We start from the raw sequence: 12,150 nt of genomic DNA on the forward strand, positions 1-12,150 counted from the left end.
CGCCTCGAACTCAGGCTACAATTTCAGAAACAATGAATCTCATCAACACTTAGCCATGTAGGAAGGAAAACTGGAAAGAGGATGAAAATGAGGAAAACTTACATCGTAGGCGGGTGGACGAGTAGGCCGGGGACGAGGCTGGGAGCTATCGGCGGTGAGGGTATGCTTGAGACGCGTGTAGCTCGTGGCTGGGGTAGGCTTGACCGCCTTATTCAGAAAGGGGAAACGGCCATGCCTACGCCCGCGCCCCAACAGGACCAACGACTCCTCGTCGGTCGGCAAGCGCAAGGGGTCATCCACCTCCGGGTGACGAGACAACACCATGTCGCAGTAGTCCTCCTTGGCGGCCTTGGCATTGCCGTAGTACTGGGGCTGAGGCAATGCGGGATCGGGCTTCTTCTTCGTCCGCATCATGTCATATATCTCGGGATCATGAAGCACCACCCCAGGTGCTGCCTCGGCCAGCTGCATCGCGAAAAGGAAGGTTATGCGTATCACAAATGTAACATGACGGGAAATGAAAGAAGGTCGTTCCATGTATATACATACCACTTTCCCCTTGTAGCGGTTGTAGTCACGGTTTCCCGCGCAGTGTGTGCCACCGGTGCCTCGGTTCTCCATGTTACGCCTCGACACGGCTGCAAACTCCTCGTCCTCCTTGAGCCACCTCGCCCTAATCAGCTCCTCCCATGCATCCTTATGCGGCTCAGCCCACTCGGGACAAACCTGAAAATGCAATACTCAACTCAAGATAATCCAATGGAAACTTAGCAGCAATGTAGAATCTCATTGACATTTTACTCACCGACATGTACTCCTCAATGGTCATTGCCCATTCCTCCGTAGGCTCGTTACCAACATAGTACTCCTTCTTGACCCTCTTACCCTTGTTAGCCCAGAAGGCACTAGCGGAGGTGATCTTTTGGTTGTACCACTGCTGTGGTGTCAACCTCTCACAAGCGGCACGCAAAGTGAGACGCGCCTGCCCTTCAACCTCCGGGTCCACACGATAGAAGCACTTCAATCATGCATAAATCAGTTGTGAAAGTCATGAGTTAGCACATTAGGGTCATCAACTATGAACGGTGCTCGAGAAATATATGCCTTACCCAAAACTTGGTGGTCACAGCCTCAGCAGCTGTCGCGAAGCCTACGGCAGGGGCATCCTCATAGTCCGCCCAAGTAGTGGCTAGCTTCGTCTCGCCACCGGGGACCATACTAAGGGGAGTGTACCTGCCCGGCCAGAACTTCTTAATCAGAGCCCCAAGCAAGCTGTTAGGCAGGCGGGGGGGCTTGGCCTCCCATGTCCAGTTGGTGCAAATAAATCACACATTAGTACACATGCCAAATTGTTTATTATGACCAAGATGAAAATACATGTTCGAAATTTCTAAAGTAGTACACTTACTCATCGCCCGAAGGAATGATAAGGGCCTTGTCATCATGGGTCTTAGGCTCCTTCCTCGCCTCGGGGACTCTAGCTTCTCCACGAATCTTCAAGGGCTTCGGCGCACCCCCACCCTCCATCACCTCCAACTCAGCCCTAGAGTCCGACTCGTGTGTAGACTCCATCTCCACCTCCCCACTAGACGGACCCTCTAGGAACAACTCAGGAGCCACGTCGCCAGAAGCGGAGGGTGGCTCGTCAAAGTCCATGTGTACCCCGCCGCCACCTCGTCCTCCACCTCGTCCTCCTCGTCCTCGTCCTCCACCTCGTCCTCCTCGTCCTCATCCATCGGTACCATCGGCGTAACGCGGATTGCGCACCGGGGCTCGATCACTCCTTCTAGGCGCTCTAGGAATATTCCTCTTCACCTGCGCCAGCGTCCTAAGCAAGCTCGCCGAGTCTTCCTTGCCGCTGCTCATATTGTTCAGTCACCTGCATTGAGAAAAATAAAACGAGTTAAGCACAATGCAATTAAGAAGCATGTTGACATAATAAAATGAAGATACTAAAAATAAAAGGCACAATGCAATTAAGAAGCATGTTGATATAATAAAATGAAGATACTAAGAATAAAAGGCACAATGCAATTAAGAAGCATGTTGACAAATAAATACTAAGAATAAAAGACCCTCACCAGCCATCATCACTCTCACTCTCACTCTCATACTCCGTCTCTTTCTCTTTCTCTTTCTCTGGCTCACTATCACTATCACTATCTTTTGAGTACAAAGTTGAAGGGTCGATGGGTGGAGGCTCATCATAATTGTCATTCGCCTCAAGTAACTTCTCGAGCATAGATATGTCCTTTAGATCCACCACTGACTCACCACGAGTTTCCGCATCGTTCCCGAGGTCCTCTTCAACAAACGGTTCTAAAATATATTCCCCGAAGTCCTGTTCCTCTTGATAGAAAATCCCCTCGTATGTCACGGGGTCAATGTTGTTGTAATCATCCTCAGAGGGAATCGGTAGGTTACCATGTGGCGATACCTGGAAGACGACTTCCCAACCCTTGAGTTCCGCTTTCTAGCACGGGTAGGGCAAATAATAAACTTGCTTGGCTTGGTGAGCCACAACAAAGACATCGGCTCCGCTATAGGTGGTTGAAGGCTCAACTTCAACTAACCCAATGGACTTATCACTTCTATGTCCACCTATTGGGTCGAAACAATGACACTTGAACACGAGGATATTGAGTTGCACGTTCGTACGATTGAATGTCAACTCGTATACACTCTGTAACCTTCCGTAGTAATCAAAGTTATTGGCTCCTTTGGTGTAGACCCCAGTATTTATCGTTTTGGGATTCGCCCGGCCCTTCTGGTGCGTCTCTGTATGGAAGCGAAACCCATTCACATCATACTTCTCATACTTGGTCACCTCACGGCTACAACCTTGGGAAACACATTTCAACTCATCTATCATATCAATGTTTCTCTCACGGCCCTACAAGAACATTTCAAATTTGTTGTGTGCATTAGTTACGTGTAATAAGAGGGACAAGTCACATGTTGCAAGGTAAGAGGACAGAGTTAGAAATTACTTTTTCCATGAACCATGACACAAAGTTTTTATTAATTCCGGGAGCACCCTCTTTCGATAGAGTGTCCATCTCCGAGGGTTGGGGCAATTCATCATACGGCCACATTTCATCCGTGAATTCGCTGAAAGGAGAAAATAAGCATTAGACCGAGACGAGGTTACTAGCTGCAAAGTAATTTATTCACCATTTTACCTTACGAATGGGACCACTTCCTTCATGTTCATAAGCACATATAGCATTATACAATCCTTCTCTTCGTTCTCCAATTTATATTTTGTTCCTTTACCAGCCTTGCCACCGAGGAATTGGAATAGTTGTAGCTTGGGGTCATTCTCGGGCACGTCAACATTGTAACGAGTGACCGGGTTATGCTGAGTGGGAACATCATCGGGATAGTACGTTGTCGCGGCATCTGCCATCTCCCGAAGGCATATTGCCTCAGCTATGCATGCTTCAATCTTGGCCTTGTTTCCGCTTATCTTTCGAATATACTTAAACTCTCTCTCAATACAGAATCGCCAACGAAACTGCACCGGGCCACCCAAGAGTGCCTCGTTGGCGAGGTGCACAATGAGATGTGCCATCGGAGTAAAGAAGCCTGGCGAAAATATCATCTCCAAATTGCATAGCAACTCCGGCACTGTATCTTGTAGCTTTGCAATAACCTTGGGACATATCTGCTTAGCACAGAACGTGCGGAAGAAATGGCTCAACTGCGCAAACACTCGCCAGACTTTCTCGGGGATATACCTTCGAAGCATCACCGACATGAGCCGCTGAATCCATATATGATAGTCATGACTCTTGAGCCCGGTGACTTTTCCCGTCGAAAGATTAACTCCCTTACTCATATTCGAGCAATAACCATCAGGGAACATCACGACGTATTTGAGCCACCTGAATGCCTCCTTCTTTGGATGGAATCAAGGCAGAAGTTGGCATGCGGCTTGAACCAATTCTTTTGACGGCCAATAGGACGCTTCATGTGTAATTTTTCCCTATCACAGAGGATCTCAACATCGACTCTAGCCTTGACATTATCCTTTGACTTCCCGGGAATGTTCAGGCATGTGTGAAAGACGGAATCCACGACATTCGTTACAGTGTGCATCACATCGATGTTATGGGGAAGTTCGAGGTGCGTGTAATACTCGAGCTTCGTTAAGGCCGCCTCGTGAGTCCAGTTGTGCGTTACATCATATCCCTCAAATTGATGGCCAGTTGGCGTCGCTGCCGGCACGAGAGCACGTAGCTCGGCTTCAACAAGTGTACCATCAAACTTCGGCACATCTTTTTTTTCATGCACAACTTTGCCCTTCTTGAAGTTCTTTTTGTCTTCTCTAAACGGATGCCTCCTTTTGAGGAACTGTCGATTCGTGTCAAACGCAACATACTTGCGACCCTTTTGTAGCCAAAGGAACTCAAGCCGGTGCACTCGCACACCGGGCATGGCCACTTACCAGCTCGTACACCATCCGCATGTTAGGGCGTACCCGGCATGTCCATGCATGGTATACTGCAACCAAACTTTCATGTAGAAGTTTGTCTTCGATGCTCGGTCGTACGTCAATGTCCCGTGGTGCCAAGAGTGGTTCAAATCTTCCACAATCGGCTGCATGTAGACACTCAAATTCTTCCCCGGTAATCGGGGCCTGGAATGATCGCCGACGTAAACATGGTCTTCCTCATCATTAGGACTCCGGTAGGGAGATTGAGCGGAATAACAAACACGGGCCAGCAACTGTAATTGGCAGTCGACATACCATATGGATTGAAGCCATCTGTTGCTATCGCAATTCTGACATTCCGAGCCTCAGCTGCCGCAAGGGGGAATTTCCTATCGAAGTTCTTCCATATCGTACCATCAGATGGATGTCCCATCTTCAACTGCTTGTTTTCGTCCTCGAATCTCTTCCCATACTTGTGCCACGTCATCTGTTTGGCTGTCTCCTCGTGCATGTAAAGCCGCTGGATTCTTTTTATGAATGGGAGATATCGAAGAATCGACTTTGCGGTGCTTGACTGCCTCACCTGACCATCCTTTCCCGTTACCTCTTCATACCTAGACTGCTTACAGATGGGATAGTACTTGTCCTCCGCAAACTGTCTCCAAAATAGAACGCAACCTTTCGGACAACAGTCTATCTTTTGATAATCCATGTTGAGGTCCTTCATCATTCTCCTCGTCGCGTGCGGTGCTTTTAGGCAGACAATGATCTTTGGGCAACATGTTACCAGTTGTTTTCAGACTTGCTTCGAAGCCCTCACGGGTGGTGTTGTACCGGGTCTTGTCGGCTAGACATTGGGAGATGGCATCGAGCTGAGAAATCGCGGCGCCCTCGTACAGAGGCTTCTTAGCCGCGGCAATCATACCATAGAAGGCCTTCGCGGTTGGCTCTGGTTCCTCCGGTTCTGGAGGTTCCTCCGGTTCTGGCGGCACCTCCGGTTCTGGAGGTGGCGAATCCGGGACATCGGCATGGACGAGATCATCTAGAATGTCTCTAATTCCATCGTACTCATTGCCATTGAGCCGCTGCCGCATCACCTCACCTCTGTCGCGTTCGCGCTCATCAAAGTCGATTTCCGTGACGTACCCATGCATATACCCATATTGCAGAAGGTGTCTATACATTTCATCCTTCCCACGATGTTGACGCTTCACGCAGCGAACACATGGGCAAAGTGCCCGAACCAGCCCCTTTGTACCACGCGCTAACCCATTCACTAGAAAATGGGTCTTCCTTGTCCACTCAGCTGTTTTCTCGCCGCATTAACACGCTCATTGTACATCCATCCATTATCAGCCATCCTCTCGCTTTATTGGGAGCCAAACCACATACATAGCATTTATATCAAATAGGAAATTAAATGCATCATATTTTTATTTATTTTACCGGGCGAAACGCATGCATCAACCTACATCTCTACTAGGTGAGCTCCTAGCAGCCGCCGGATCCGTAGTTGGCTACGTTCTCCATGCTCTACCCCGGTCCAAGTCGAATTTCGGCAGCACCTCCCCGCTGCTCTCCCGATACACGTCTCGGCAAAAAGCCGAGAGGATGTGCATCCGGAGAACAACGGGGAGGCGCCGCCGAAATCCTGACTCGGACCGGAGTAGAACATGGAAAACATAGACAACTACGCATCCGCCGACTGTCCCGTAAATGCCGCAAGCGTTACGGTTCAAAATATGCTGACCACTAATGCATATTTATCCGCGTAACGCTCGCGGACGGGAAGTGACACCTAGGTTACGCAACTTTACTTGGAAAATGAATCTAGTGACATAAGAAAATGCGGAGAAGAAGTTGGAAATTTAGCTCACCCTCGGCTGTCGATGTCGGCGACCATCGAGAAGCGCGTCAAGATCCGGGATCGTCACACCGGGGTGCTCATGACGAGGCGGTCACCACATGGCCTATTACAATTTCACATTATTACAACAAATTCAGATTTGCATTTCTATTTCCATTATTAAACAAATTCATTTCTATTTCTATTACACATTTCTATTTCTAACTAACTAGCTAACAACTAACTAACAAACTAACAAGTGCTACTAATAACTAACTAACTAACAATTTATCCTAACTAACTAACAATTTACCCTAGCTAACTACTAAATAACTAAGCAATTTATCCTAACTAACTAACAACTAACAAATTAACTAAGGAAAAAAAAAACCATACCTTCAACTTGGAGCTCCCCATGGAGCCGGCCGATGAGGGGAGGAGAGGGCCGGGGCGGCGCGGGAGGAGAGGGCCGGGGCGGCGCGGTGGGCTGCGGGAGGAGGGATTGGGGCCGCGCGGTGGCCTACGGGGGAGGGGCGTGGCGACGGGTGGGGAGGAGCGGGCGACGGGTGGTGGCTGGAGGGGGGGGGTGGCTCGGGAGGCGAGGGGGAAGGCGGGCGGCGGCTCGGGAGGCGCGGAGGAAGGTGGGCGGCGGCTAGGGAGGAGCGGGCGATGGCGGGTGGCGGCGGCGCGGGTGACACGGCTGGGCCCGGGCTCAGGAAGGATGGGGACTGGGGAAGGATGGGCTCCCGTGCCAGTTTTTTTAGGGCTAGGGGTCTATGCCGAGGGCCGGCGATACGCCGACGGCCACCCTCGGCATAGCCCTTTTTTTCTTTTTTTCTTTTTTTCTTTCATTTATTTTTCTTAATACAATAAACTAATATATTAACAATATTTCCATATTATAATAAAAATATATATAATTCGGGGGAGCAACGGCAGGGGAGGGGATGGCATTTTGACTTTCGGGGGAGCAACAACAGGGGAGGGGATGGCTCGCGCGCGCGTGGAGTGGATGGCCCGTGCACGCAGTGTAGGAACCCCCTGTCCGAGAAGCCGGACACACCTGGGGGGTAGCCTTGGATATAAAACCATCTCAAATCACTTTTGGGCATGCCATGTGGACACACACAAGTTTTTGGGCCATTCCCTAGATCCGATGCTCGATTTCTGACGAAACCCTAGTTCTGTTGACCGCGCCGTCTACCCCTTTGACTGCATCCCATCGGGGGTCCCCCGGTGGGCATATGCCTCCATTTGAGCTTGGTTAGGTCATAGGTACATGTGGAAACAAGGATCATCCCATATGATCCCAAGGTTCTCTCCGGTTCACTCCCGCCCTGCTACTTCTCTCCCGCCCTTTTTTTTCCCGCCCACCCTTTCCCGCTGCTTCTCTCCCGCCCTTTTTTTCCCGCCATGATTTCCCGCCAAGTTTTCCCGCCCACCCTTTCCCGCCCATTCTCTCCCGCCAAGTTTTCCCGCCGTTTCAGACCCTCGTCGGCCTATATATAGCCATGTCTTCTCCACTAACAGCACCAGCAACATTTCTCCCCTCATCACTTCTCTCATCCAACAGCACCACAAAATCCTCTGAGCTGAGCTACCGCTGAGATGGCTCCTCGTCGCCGTAGCAACACGGGCTTCATCGGCGTTCGCCTGCGGCCTGTGGGACATTTCGCGGCTGAAATCACCGCCGGTGGTACGCGTGTGTGGCTCGGCACCTTCTACACGAAGGAGGCTGCTGCCCGCGCATACGACGTTGCGGCTTGGAGGTTTGGCCGATCGCGCCACGAAATGAACTTCCCGGAGGTCAGGTCTCTGACGGAAGCTCAGAGTCTCTCTACTGAGCCGCTACTTCGCTCACAGGGTGAAGCGCGGCGGTACAGGTCTGGCCAGCGGCAGATTGATACCACCGAGGCGGATGAGCAGTTCATGGCACAGTGGCGCAGAGACCATCCCGGAGCCGTCGAGGCAGAGCGCGCATTCTGGAAGGAGAAGCAGACGTACAGGAGAGAGAGGAGGGCGGGAAAGCGGCAGAGGAGGGCCGAATATGAAGCAGAGTACGCCAAAGGAGAGGGGTCGACATGGGGGGGAGGATGATGAACGGTGGTTGTGGAACCTCTCAAGTACCGCTTCAGAGGACACCCCCAGCGAGGACGAAGATTTCGACTTCTGATTAATATGTGTGTGTGTCGAGTCCGTGTGTCTAGCGGGTCATGCGTCGACCCAGTGTTAAGTGCTTTGTTCGTGTGTGGGTGTAGTTCTTTAAATGTTTTGGTTCGTGTGTGGGTCTAGTTTTTTAAGTGTTTTGGTTCCTGTGTGGGTGTAGTTCTTTAAGTGTTTTGGTTCCTGTGTGGGTGTAGTTCTTTAAGTGTTTCGGTTCGTGCGTGGGTCTAGTTCTTTAAGCGCTTTGGTATGTGTGTGGGTCTAGTTATTTAAGTGTTTTGTATCGTGTCTAGGTCTTAAGTTCTTCAATGTATCACTTTTGTGCATACCATGTGGACACACACAAGTTTTGGGGCCATTCACCCCCTCCGAGGCTCGATTTCTGACGAAACCCTAGTTCTATTGACCGCGCGGTCTACCCCTTTGACTGCATCCCATCGGGGGTCCCCCGGTGGGCATATGCCTCCATTTGAGCTTGGTTAGGTCATAGGTACATGTGGTAACAAGGATCATCCCATATGATCCCAAGTTTCTCTCCGGTTCACCTCCTAGGGTTAGGGTTAGGGTTAGGATCCGGGTGAGGTTTAGGGTTACCAAAATGTTCGCAAAATAGAAAGTTGGCCCGCAGAAGCGGGAAACCCTAGGACGGGAATGGCCTCGGTTAGGGTTAGGGTTGGAGTTAGGGTTAGCAATGGACTTTTTCATTTGTTTTAGGACATATGTACATCGATAGCAGATGTTGGGCCTACTGGCTCCGGTTGACCCGTATGTGAAGAGCGTCACTCGTGGGACCTACATATGCCATCTACCAATTCTTAAAAAATAGAACATTTTTACATAATTCAGACTAGTAAATAAATAATAGAAACATAATATAAAGTAATATGAGAGAGAAAAAAATAAAAATAAAAACATATGCCGAGGGTTGCCGTCGGCATAGGGGGGGCATGCCCTATGCCGAGGGTGGCCCTCGGCGTCTTACCTAACGCCGTGAGCGCGCCGTCGTGTCGCGGTAGGAACAGGAGCAATGCTGGTGCCTACGCCGAGGGCCAGGTAGACGCCGACGGTAGCCCTCGGCGTAGCAACCTCTACGCCGACGGTACGTCTACGCCGACGGTCGGCGTTCCGAGCTGCCCCAGCGAGGCCGTACGCCGACGGCCCCGACATTTGGCCGTCGGTGTACACCCTGGCCGTCGGCGTCTCCGGCCATTCCTGTAGTGAGGATTGCTTGCAGAAAACTCTACAATTAAATTATTCGTCTAATTTTCGATAAATGGAGTCTTATTTTCTCAAACATCACATCAAGATGACACAACCACCTAGAGTCATTCAACTGATGTCCGCAAAATATTGAAGAGCTAAGCCAATTTGGTGGCTTGTTATACATTTGAAGAGGCGCGATACAGATTCGTTTTAGATACAGCTAGAAGGTGGAGTCTACCCTTTCACAAATTATAAGTTCAACTCGAACTGCGGTTTTAATTATATTGGAGTATCTTATTAATCGTACGCTTGCTTGCAAACAACGCTTACAACTTCTTTATTCAGCTGACGTATCTACAAAATATTAAAAGGGGGTAGTTTTACTAGTTGCACATGATAATGCCAACTAGCTCGGCTAGTGTTGGCCTCTATCGCCGCTCAGCTAATACGTCCCGATCGATTGTGGCGTATGTGCGCACACAAATAGTTAGGAGCACACGGGAAGTGTTAGGTAAACCGTAAACACCAATATGCAGGCCTTACTTTAGTTTTCTTATATCCTTCACACAAGTAAGCAGTTCCTCTTAATTGTGGGCTCAATTCTGCTTGAGCTACTAGTAATCTTCCAGTTTTATCTTTCCCACCCGATGGTGCATGCTAGGCTCAGTTTGGATTGGTCCCGTGCGAAAATCACCGGCAAGACTGACAACCCGATTGAGAACAAGCACCGCCCGGAAGCTTAGCAGAAAAAGAAGCAAGAAAGACCCTACAGCAGTCGAGATCCAGGCGGCCAGATCTCGTCCTCCGCTCGAACTACTGGGCAAGAAGCCCCCTACCGGCATACCGCCGCTAAACCTACCTAAACTATATACTCCGGCGCCTCCTCTCCGCCCATCTCTACCGGCGTCGCCGGCGAGATCGGCCTCGGGTCGGCCCGGTGCCCACGAAGGAGCTCTCAGTTACTGTGGATAGGAGAGAGAGAGGGAGGGGGGAAATGAGCTCTTCCAGGTACGTGTTCATGGTTGGCGCGTTGATTGGCTTGGAGAGGGCAGAGCCAATCTAAGACTGTGAAATGGGAGAAGGAAATAGCCAGGAAATTTTCTACACAACAACGCGTGATTAGGTGCAGCAGGGCCAAGTAACCAACTAGCCATGCATCGAGCCCCCGCGCGGGCTCTTTTTGTTTCATATTCCCTCGTCCTATCCTTTCATTGAAGAAGGGCCCTAGTTCTGCCATTCAAGCTATCTCATGGAGATTACTTTAATTACCCTAGTTTTTTTATATTACATCATACTACGATAATTTAAGGTGTCAGAGTTCGGTCTGAACTATGAAGAATTAAGGTGTTTTTGGTTGTCTTAGAGTTCTGCACAAGGTGGTGTTGAAAAAGAAATTAATGGTTGCCAACTAAACTTATGTATGGGCAAGCCAACAAAAAAATCAGCCATGGACACAAACAAATCTGCACCGTTATTTTAGAGTTATTGCACAAGGTGGTGTTGATGCGAGGAGGCCGGGTAATCTCTCCCGTTAAAATGCACCATCGTCCACCTCCGCTCCACGGGCCCGTGGCTATATAGTCTCTAGACACGGAATTGGCCCTCGAAGTTGATGTGTAGCACGGCAAGGCCTTGAGTGTGCCATGATGCATGTTGGTGAGACATACTACTCCTTCCGTTTATAAAAGAATGTCTCAAGTTTATTAAAAAAATAAATGTGTTTGGATCCATTTTAGTATCTAAATACATCCAACTTTATCTAAAGTTGTGACATGCCTTTACAGACCAGAGGAAATATTATTGTTCGGTTTAGAACAAGTGGATATCAGTGACGAATCAATGGAACTAATTAGGGTACTAGTAAACATCGTAATCGGTGGTCTCTTTCGTCAATCAGAATTAGTGCATGATTAATTTGCTTACGCATCGTGTGAATTCCCCCCCCCCCCCCCCCATCGTGCACGCCATCTTGAAAGTATACAGGAGAAGCCCCTGCAACTAGGCAACGAGATATCTTTTTTTTCGAAATGGGGAGTATAACCCCGGCTTCTGCATCATGATGATGCACACGGCCTTTTATTTAAAAGCAGGAACATGTAGTTTTAGTCTTACAAAAACGCATCTCAACCATCGCCTACAGTTGATACAAAAATCAACCAGCGGAACAAAAAGAACATAGTAAAACTACTCATCATTGTAGCCTCCTAATATGTCGCCAGCCAGCCAGGCACAAGATATCCTGAGCGACCGTCTGGAGCCGTGTGCATCCAGAAACCATGGCATCCCGTAGTCCCTCCGGCGAAAGGAGAGCCCATAGATGAACCCAGTGAGCCATCATAAGAATAACCTGCAAATAATGAAAAGATTGTTTTCTGTTAAAAATAAGATCATTTCTTGCCCTCCAAATAGACCAACATAAAGCAGAAACCCCAATACGGATAAAAGCTTTAGATTGTCTATCTACTCCATTTAACCAATTCCCAAACAAATTTGTAATATT

This window comes from Lolium rigidum, chromosome 4 (assembly GCF_022539505.1).
Source record: "Lolium rigidum isolate FL_2022 chromosome 4, APGP_CSIRO_Lrig_0.1, whole genome shotgun sequence".
NCBI lineage: Eukaryota > Viridiplantae > Streptophyta > Magnoliopsida > Poales > Poaceae > Lolium > Lolium rigidum.